The sequence below is a fragment of the Pristiophorus japonicus genome, chromosome 7, assembly GCF_044704955.1.
Source record: "Pristiophorus japonicus isolate sPriJap1 chromosome 7, sPriJap1.hap1, whole genome shotgun sequence".
Lineage (NCBI taxonomy): Eukaryota > Metazoa > Chordata > Chondrichthyes > Pristiophoridae > Pristiophorus > Pristiophorus japonicus.
In genome coordinates this window covers 215,341,522-215,351,728 of record NC_091983.1, presented here as the reverse complement: position 1 = coordinate 215,351,728, position 10,207 = coordinate 215,341,522, and the positions used below count along the sequence as shown (strand labels likewise).

Below are 10,207 nucleotides of genomic sequence, written 5' to 3'. Positions count from 1 at the left end.
ATGTAGTTATCTTCCAGGGAAACTAAACAAAGTGCCTCATTCTTCTGCTCATATCCTGAAAAGAAAATGACCCACTATTAACGTGAGGTATTAACACTCTAATTTCACCACACAGAAGAACTGAGCCTTGTACACGAATGTGGAAATCAAAACTGTGTCTTTGTTTTTGGGGATGTCTCGATGCAATCAACAACAACCACCTGTATTTATACTCTGCCATTAACATCGTAAAACATCCCAAGGCGCTTCACAGGAACACCGAGCCATAAGGAGATATTAGGACAGGTTGGTCAAAGCTTGGTCAAAGAGGTAGATTTTAAGGAGCATCTTAAAGAAGACAAGGAGATATAGATAGACTGAGTGAGTGGGCAGTAAGGTGGCAGATAGAGTATAATGTGGGAAATGTGAGGTTATTCACTTTGGTAGGAAGAATTGAAAAACAGAATATTTTTGAAATGGTGAGAAACTTTTAAATGTTGGCATTCAGAGAGATTTGGATGTCCCTGTGCATGAAACACAGGGACATCCAGAACCAGGGGTCACAGTCTAAGGATAAGGGGTAAGCCATTTAGGACAGAGATGAGGAGAAATTTCTTCACCCAGAGAGTGGTGAACCTGTGGAATTCTCTACCACAGAAAGTTGTTGAGGCCAATTCACTAAATATATTCAAAAAGGAGTTAGATGTAGTCCTTACTACTAGGGGGATCAAGGGGTATGGCGAGAAAGCAGGAATGGGGTACTGAAGTTGCATGTTCAGCCATGAACTCATTGAATGGCGGTGCAGGCTCGAAGGGCCGAATGGCCTACTCCTGCACCTATTTTCTATGTTTCTATGTTTCTATGTAACACAGAATGCTAGCATGCAGGTACAGCAAGCAGTAAGGAAGGCAAATGGCATGTTGTCCTTTATTGCAAGGGGGTTGGTGTATAATAGTAAGGAAGTCTTTCTACAATTGTACAGGGCCTTGGTGAGACCACACCTGGAGTAATGTGCACAGTTTTGGTCTCCTTATCGAAGGCAGGATATACTTGCCTTGGAGGTGGCACAACGGAGGTTCACTAGATTGCTTCCTGGGATGAGATGACTGTCTTATGATGAGAGATTGTGTGGAATGGGCCTATACTCTCTGGAGTTTAGAAAAATGAGAGATGATCTCATTTAAACATACAAGATTCTGAAGGGGATTGACAGGGTAGATGCTGTTAGGTTGTGTTCCCTGGCTGGACTGTCCAGAACTGGGGGCTCACAGTCTCAGGATAAGGGGCTGGCCATTTCAAATAGAGATGAGGAGGAATTTCTTCACTCAGAAGTTTGTGAATCTTTGGAATTATTTGGCCTAGAGGGCCATGGATGCTGAATCTCTGAATATATTCAAGGCTGGGAAAGATAAATTTTTGGAGTCTAGAGGAATCTAGGGATATGGAGATCGGGCAGAAAAGTGGAGTTAAGGTCGATGATTGAATGGCTGAGCAGGCTGGAGCCTACTCCTGCTCCTATTTCTTATGTTCTTATGAGAGAGGTAGAGAGGCAGAGAGGTTTAGAGAGGGAACTCCAGAGCTTAGCGCCCAGGCGGCTGAATGCACGGCCTCCAATGGTGGAGCGATGTATCTCGGAGGGTTGTGAGGCTGGAGGAGGTTAGAGTTGCAATCGACTTGTTTTTGTTTGTATTTTCATTGTCTGCCAGCCCGGATCCCTGGAACCAAGAGGCCGAGGACATGGTCTGCTCCCAGGCTGACACCATTACATAAGAACATAAGAAATAGGAGCAGGAGTAGGCCATACGGCCCCTCCTGTCTGCTCCGCCATTTAATAAGATCATGGCTGATCTGATCATGGACTCAGCTCCACTTCCCCACCCACTCCCCATAACCCCCTATCCCTTTATCGCTCAAGAAACTGTCTACTTCCGTCTTAAATTTATTCAATGCCCCAGCTTCCACAGCTCTCCGAGGCAGCAAATTCCACAGATTTACAATCCGCTGAGAGAAGAAATTCCTCCTCATTTGTTTTAAATGGACGGTCCCTTATTCTAAGATCATGCCCTCTAGTTCTAGTCTCCCCCATCAGTGGAAACATCCTCTCTGTATCCATCTTGTCAAGCCCCCTCATAATCTTATACGTTTCGATAAGATCACCTTTCGTTCTTCTGAATTCCAATGAGTAGAGGCCCAACCTACTCAACCTTTCCTCATAAGTCAACCCCCTCATCCCCGGAATCAACCTAGTGAACCTTCTCTGAACTGTCTCCAAAGCAAGTATATCCTTTCGTAAATATGGAAACCAAACCTCCACGCAGTATTCCAGGTGTGGCCTCACCAATACCCTGTATAGCTGTAGCAAGACTTCCCTGCTTTTATACTCCGTCCCCTTTGCAATAAAGGCCAAGATACCATTGGCTTTCTTGATCACTTGCTGTACCTGTATACTATCCTTTTATGTTTCATGCATGTACCCCTAGGTCCCGCTGTACTGCGGCACTTTGCAATCTTTCTCCATTTAAATAATAACTTGCTCTTTGATTTTTTTCTGCTAAAGTGCATGATCTCACATGGGGTATGAAGAGAAAGCAGGAAAGGGGTACAGAGGTGAATGATCAGCCATGGTCTTATTGAATGGTAGTGCAGGCTTGAAGGGCTGAATGGCCTACTCCTACACCTATTTTCTATGTTTCTATATTTCTCAAACTTTCCAACATTATACTCCATCTGCCACTCACTTAGCCTGTCTATGTCCTTTTGTAGATTTTTTGTGTTCTCCTCACACATTGCTTTTCCTCCCATCTTTGTATCGTCAGCAAACTTGGCTACGTTACACTCAGTCCCTTCTTCCAACTCGTTAATAGAGATTGTAAATAGTTGGGGTCCCAGCACTGATCCCTGCGGCACCTCATTAGTTACTGGTTGCCAACCAGAGAATGAACCATTTATCCCGATTCTCTGTTTTCTGTTAGTTAGCTAATCCTCTATCCATGCTAATCTATTACCCCCAACCCCGTGAACTTTAATCTTGTACCTTTTATGTGGGACCTTGTCAAATGCCTTCTGGAAGTCCAAATACACCATATCCACTGGTTCCCCTTTATCAACCCTTTTTTTCACTAGTGCTAAGAATGTAATGAAGCGTTACGATAGGATAGTTAAATAGTAGTAGATTGTTTCCACTGGACAGTAATGAGATTAACATTTAAGATAAATCACAAAAAGAATTAAAAGGTGAGGTAAGACAACAAAAGAAAAAAATGTGGCTGGAATGTGTGCCTTTGTCTGCCACAAAGTACATGAATTCTATAAAAATGAAGACCGCTGCTTGAACAAATGATTAAATCAGTTGATCTGCCATGGTATTGCACATGGAAAGCCAAGACCAAGAAGGATCTTCAGGCAAAGAAGACGAGGAATAGTTGGACCAGGGCTGAGGGAACCCTGTGACCAGGAAGACCTGTGCGGGGGCGAGGGTGGAGATTAGAGTCTGTTGGTGAGGGGGTAGAGGCTAGTGTCTGTGGGGGGGGGCGGTGGGGGGCAGAGGCTAGTGTCTGTGGGGGGGGGGGCAGAGGCTAGTGTCTGTGGGGGGGGGGCAGAGGCTAGTGCCTGTGGGGGGTGTGGGCAGAGGCTAGTGTCTGTGGGGGGGGGCAGAGGCTAGTGTCTGTGGGGGGGGTGGGCAGAGGCTAGTGTCTGTGGGGGGGGGGGCAGAGGCTAATGTCTGTGGGGGGGGGGCAGAGGCTAGTGTCTGTGGGGGGGGGAGAGAGGGGAGGGGACAGAGGGGAGGGTAAAGGCAAAGCCATGGTTGGTTAGAGGCTAGGGTTGGGGAAGGTAAGCAGAGTAAGAGGCCCGAGGAGAGTTCGAGGTTCAGAGGACAGACTGGAAGGCCACTGGAAGATGCTGGAGCCCAAAGCAAGGGGCTGCACTTGTGGGACTGGTAACCTTGGTCTGAGTGCACATGCTATAGAGAAAGGGGAAATGAGGAGGGGTGGGTGGGGTGAGGGGGTGAATAGGGAGAACTGGAAAATGAGTGGAAATGAATGGAGGTTGGGGAATGGTGGGACGAGGAGTGAGAAAGTGGGGGAGAAAGAGTAAGGTGGATTTTCCGATCGGAAGTTATTAACCTACATCAGTAAGGCGAGTCTAGCTGACCCCACACACACACACACACACACACCCTCTCACGTTCCCACACTCATGCACGCACACTCACTCATACTCACACTCATTTGCCTGCCGCAGTTTTTCTGGGAAACCTTAACCCGTAAAGAGTCCAAAGAGTTAATGGGAAGTGATCTCATTGTATATTAAAGTTATGACCAAACTTCCCACAAAGCCTGGCTCCAGATGGCAAACATCTCCATTCTAGATAAAGGCTATAAAACATTACACTTGAGTAAAACATTTTTATAAAATAAACACTGACGTAAGCTTGAGGATCATCCGTTCTTCAATAATCTAGTTAACAGCAGTCAGCATGGATTCTGAAGGGGAAGATTCTACTGGATCAACCTCCTTAACTCCTCTGAAGAACTGACAACCCTGGTGTACTATGGGAAACTCTATACCATGACTTCAAAAAGACCTTTGACAAAATTGCAGAAAAAAGGCTATTAGTTAACCTCAAACCTGTGGGGATTCCGGACAAACCCTGGGAATGGATAAGAAACTTACTGAAGGGTAGAAAACAACAAGCACTCATTAGTGGAGATATTTTGGAATGAGGAGGGAGGCAAGTGGAGCACCTCAAGGCTCAGTACTGAGACGACTGATTCAGAAACTCAATGGTTGGAGGGGCAATGGAGTCAGATGAAGCATCTTAAAAATTACAGAATGAGTTGGACAAGATATATGTGGGCAGAACAATGGCAGATCAGATTTCATGTAGCAAAGAGTAAGTGCTAGACAGGAAGGAAAAACAGATGGCCTGCGTTCTGTTGAATTAGCTGAGGATGGAACTGAAGGGGACCTAGGAGTCTCAATAGATTCGAGGCAAAATAAGTCCAACCAATGCAGAGCAGTAATCAATAAAGCCAACAGAATGTTGCACTACATAGTCGAAACAGAAGAATACATGCCAGAGAGGAAAATGAGCGAACAGTGCTACATTACAACACTTCAGAAGTACTTCATTGGCTGTAAAGTGTTTGGGATATCCTGAGGTCACGAAAGGTGCATTATGAATGCAAGTCTTTCTTTTGCTCTGGTCAGACCCCCAACTTGAGCACTGGGTCTAGTTGTGATCGCCAATGCCGAGAGGGGCCACAAGGCTGATAGTGCCGGATCTGTAATGTGAAGGAAGTCTTGAGCAACATGGGCTTTTCATCGGAGAAAGGAAGTGTCTGAGAGGTGACTCAGAGAGGTATAGAGGACTGATAACAGTTATAGAAAATGTTGACCCAGAATATTATTATTTTTTAAAAAGTGCAAATCAGCTTTAAATAGTAACTGTTCAGAATGAATACTTCCTCCAAGTATTCACAAGAAAGACATGAGCATCATATTCTCTCCACGCAAAGATATTTTAAGTATAATAATGGCCAAGTGTGTTCACAAACAAATAAATTGCCAGGGATAGATAGTGTTCATCCCAGAAAGCTGAGAGAGACTACGGAGGAGATTTGTGAGGCACCGACAGTCATTATGAGGACAAACTTCACCTTGAATACTGCCTCGAATTCTGGTCACCAAGAAACAAGAGAGATCATCATCATCATCATAGGCAGTCCCTTGAAAGCGAGGAAGACTTGCTTCCACTCTAAAAGTGAGTTCTCAGGTGACTGAACAGTCCAATACGGGAATTACAGTCTCTGTCACAGGTGGGACAGACAGTGGTTGAAGAAAAGGGTGGGTGGGGAGTCTGGGTTGACGCACGCTCCTTCTACTGTCTGCACTTGGTTTCTGCTTGCTCTCGGCGATGAGACTCGAGGTGCTCAGTGCCCTCCCAGATGCTCTTCCTCTTTGGGTGGTCTTGGGCCAGGAATTCCCAGGTGTTGGTAGAAATGTTGCACTTTATCAAGGAGACTTTGAGGGTGTCCTAGAAGCGTTTCCTCTGCCCACCTGGGGTTCGCTTGCCGTGTCAATGCTTCGAGTAGAGCGCCTGCTTTGGTAGTCTCCAGTTGGGCATGTGGACGACATGGCCCACCCAATGGAGCTGATCAAGCGTGATCAATGCGTCGATGCTGGCCTGAGCGAGAACACGGACGTTGGTGCGTCTGTCCTGCAGGATCTTGCGGGGGTAGCGCTGGTGGTATTTTTCCAGTGTTTTGAGGTGTCTGCTGTATATAGTCTACGTCTCTGAGCCATATAGAAGGGCGGGTATCATTACTGCCCTGTTGACCATAAGCTTAGTGCCAGATTTGAGGTCCTGGTCTTCAAACATTCTCTTCCTCAGGCAACCAAAGGCTGCGCTGGCACACTGAAGGCGGTGTTGGACCTCATCATCGATGTCTGCCCTTGTTCACAGTAGCTCCCGAGGAAAATGGTCCATGTTGTGGATTTTGATAACGGGGGGCTGTGCTGTGTGGTGGGGTCAGGTTGGTAGAGCACCTTTGTTTTACGGATGTTTAGTGTAAGGCCAATGCTTCCGTACACCTTGGTGAAGGTGTTGATGAGTTGAAGTTTGGCCTCCGAGTATGTGCAGACGCAAGCATCGTCCGCATACTGTAGTTCAATGACAGAGGATAGGACGACTTTGGATCTAGCCTGGAGGCAACGAAGGTTGAACAGATTCCCATTTGTTCTATAATTTAGCTCCACTCCAGCAGGAAGCTTGTTGAGAGTGAGATGAAGTATTTCAGGAAGGAAGATCTAGAAGAGCATTGGTGCAATGACGCAGCCCTGCTTGACCCCAGTCCGGATGAGGATTGGGTCTGTGGTGGATCCATTGGTCAGGATCACGGCTTGCATGTCGTCGTGGAGCAGATGGAGGATGGTGACAAACTTTTGTGGACAGCCGAAACGGAGGAGGACACTTCATAGTCTCTCGCGGTTGACAGTGTCAAAGGTCATGTACAAGGGTTGGTGCTGTTCCCTCCACTTCTCTTGTAGTTGTCGCACGGCGAAGATCATGTCCGTTGTACCCCTTATTGGGCAGAATCCGCATTGTAACTCTGGGAGGAGCTCTTCAGTCACAGGGAGAAGACGATTGAGGAGGATTCTTGCGATGACTTTCCCAGTGGTCGACAGCAGGGAAACCCGACAGGTGAGATATTCGAGTGTTGGAAGCAGTGCAGAGTAAAGCTATGAGGCTGATACCCACTGTCAGGGGTATGAGCTATGAGGAAAGGTTGGACAATCTTGTGCATTTCAGCCCAGAAAGGAGGGGATGGAGTGAGGACTGAAAGAGGTATATAAGAGTACATAAGAGTACAGAATAAAAGTTGACCGAGAATATTACTTTCAATTAAACTGTGGGATTAGAACCAGGAGACATTAGGTTCAAACTAGAAAAAGGTCATTTTAGGACTGATATCAGGATATTCTCCTGCACACAAATTGATCACATGTGTGGAATAAACTTCCAGACAGAATTGTGAAGGCAAAAATCCTGGAGTCATTTAAGAAATAATTGAATGTTACAAGCGGGAATGCTTGAAACTCTCTGGATGGATGAAATAAGACGGGCTACAAAATAGTCCACAGCACTTTCCCTTTCCCAAATTAACAGGAAAAGGATACAAAAGAGCTTTTTTCATGAAGGCAGTGCCTCTTTAACTGACATCAACCCATAAGCTCTTGGCTCAGTAGTGCACACACGCATATTTCCTTTAGGCTTTAGGCGAATGCTGCCAAGTTTCCAGCAACAAAACACAAATGTTAAAGTGTTTATTTTAAGAGAGACTTGTATTGGAGACGTTATTGACTGAGTAATGCAATCTGGATGATTTGAGGCCCATTGAGCATGACATTAATACATTACTGCCCAAGATGTTTACTATACCACAAATCGGGAAGTTTTGGCAAATGTCAGTTTTAAACTATTTCCTCATTTCAAAGATTAGCCTGGAATTTGGTGGCGATTAATTACAAATAAAATGTGGGATAGACCAGAGATTTATGCCTAAATTTCCTCTTTGATTCTGAGGTATGTGTGTGTGTGGTATTACTGTCGGTTGCTAAGTGCTCCAACTAGGACCTTGCTGTCCCCTCAGTCCTGTTCACTACTCACTGTGCAGTCAACGTCACTCTGACACTACACATTGTATTCTTTCTCGCACTCATCGATCCCCAATCTCATGTTTTTAAACTGCTCTCACGCCTACAATTGAAAAAAATTAGAGCATCGTCGTGCAGTTTAAGAGTGGATATTTAACATTTTTCACCTCTCCACTAGCCACAGGGCTCGATTCAGGTGTTTAATGGAATACATTGGCAGAATGGAGGCAACTGATGTACAATATACATCAATGATTTAGATTAAGGAATTGAGTGTAATATCTCCAAGTTTGCAGATGACACTAAGCTGGGTGGCGGTGTGAGCTGTGAGGAGGATGCTAAGAGGCTGCAGGATGACTTGAACAGGTTAGGTGAGTGGGCAAATGCATGGCAGATGGAGTATAATATGGATAAATGTGAGGTTGTCCAATTTTGTGGCAAAAACAGGAAGACAAAATATTATCTGAATGGTGACAGATTAGGAAAAGGGGAGGTGCAACAAGACCTGGGTGTCATGGTACATCAGTCATTGAAGGTTGGCATGCAGGTACAGCAGGCGGTGAAGAAGGCAAATGGCATGTTGGCTTTCATAGCTAGAGGATTTGAGTATAGGAGCAGGGAGGTCTTACTGCAGTTGTATAGAGCCTTGGTGAGGCCACACCTAGAATATTGTGTTCAGTTTTCATCTCCTAATCTGAGGAAGGACATTCTTGCTATTGAGGGAGTACATCGAAGATTCACCAGACTGATTACGGGATGGCAGGACTGACATATGAGGAGAGACTGGATCGACTGGGCTTGTATCCACTGGCGTTTAGAAGAATGAGAAGGGATCTCAAAGAAACATATACAATTCTGGCGTGTTTGGACAGGTCAGATGCAGGAAGAATGTTCCTGATTGGAGAAGTCCAGAACCAGGGTTCACAGTCTAAGAATAAGGGGTAAGCCATTTAGGACCGAGATGAGGAGAAACTTCTTCACTCAGAGAGTGGTTAACCTGTGGAATTCTCTACCGCAGAAAGTTGTTGAGGCCAGTTCATTAGATATATTCAAAAGGGAGTTAGATATTGCCCTTACGGCCCAAGGGATCAAGGGGTATGGAGAGAAAGCAGGAAAGGAATACTGAGGTTGAATGATCAGCCATGATCTTATTGAATGGCGGTGTAAGCTCGAAGGGCCGAATGGCCTGCTCCTGCACCTAATTTCTATGTTTCTATGTTTCTAACTGCAATAAATCTTCAAGGCTCAACACCCCACAGGACAGAGCAGTTCACTTGACTGGTGCTCTGGCCCCTCCAATACCAGTGCGCTGTGGCTGCATTATGTCCTACTTACAAGATGCTTTGCAGCAACTCGCTCCACAAGCTTTTTTTGACAGCATCTCTCAGCCCCATGGCCTCTACCACAGAGAAAGACGAGTAGCAGGGTGCATGGGAACACCATCACCCGCAAGATCTCCAAGTCACACGCCATCCTGACTTGGACATATGTCGCCATTCCTTCATCATCCCTTACTTAACAATGTGATGGGAGCACCATCTCTGATCAGTGGGGCGTCAATGACCTAGGGCCTCACACACGCCGAGCCTCTCGCCACCAGTTAAGGTCGGGGCTTCTGTCTTCCCCAGCATTTATTATATAAAAGCGCTTTGGCACTTGCTGAGGTCTACCTCTCTTTCCTCTGTTAAGATGTTCCTTAAAACCTGCCTCTTTGACCAAGCTTTCGGTCATTTGCCCCAAAGTCTCCCTATGTGGCTCAGAGTCAAATTTTACTTTATGACCCTCCTGTGACATTTCACTATGTTAAAGGTGTTATATAAATACAGGTTGTTCTTGTTGAGGTCATGAAAAGCACCATAAAAATGCAAATCTTCCCCCAGTGGCAAGTAGATGTAATTACACAGGCTGGTTTCCCTGCCACAGCAACCTGCAGTTCACAAAGCTTGAACTTGAGTAAATTATTGAAATTTAAATAGAGTCGGGCTTCCTTTGACTAACAGCATTTTCAATTTGTCTGTCATGTAATTATTTGTAATATATGCATCTGGACTGCATTACCGGCTGATTATC

General features: G+C 45.5%; 1 long non-coding RNA gene across 1 annotated transcript in view; it reads right to left on the bottom strand.

The window, feature by feature from the left end:
- Positions 1-14: 14 nt before the first annotated feature.
- LOC139266936 (uncharacterized) overlaps positions 15-10,207 on the bottom strand; it is an 89,247-nt gene continuing 79,054 nt past the window's right edge. The window contains exon 3 of the long non-coding RNA XR_011593806.1: positions 15-55. This is a non-coding gene — a long non-coding RNA (uncharacterized lncRNA). The remainder of the gene's footprint in view (positions 56-10,207) is intronic.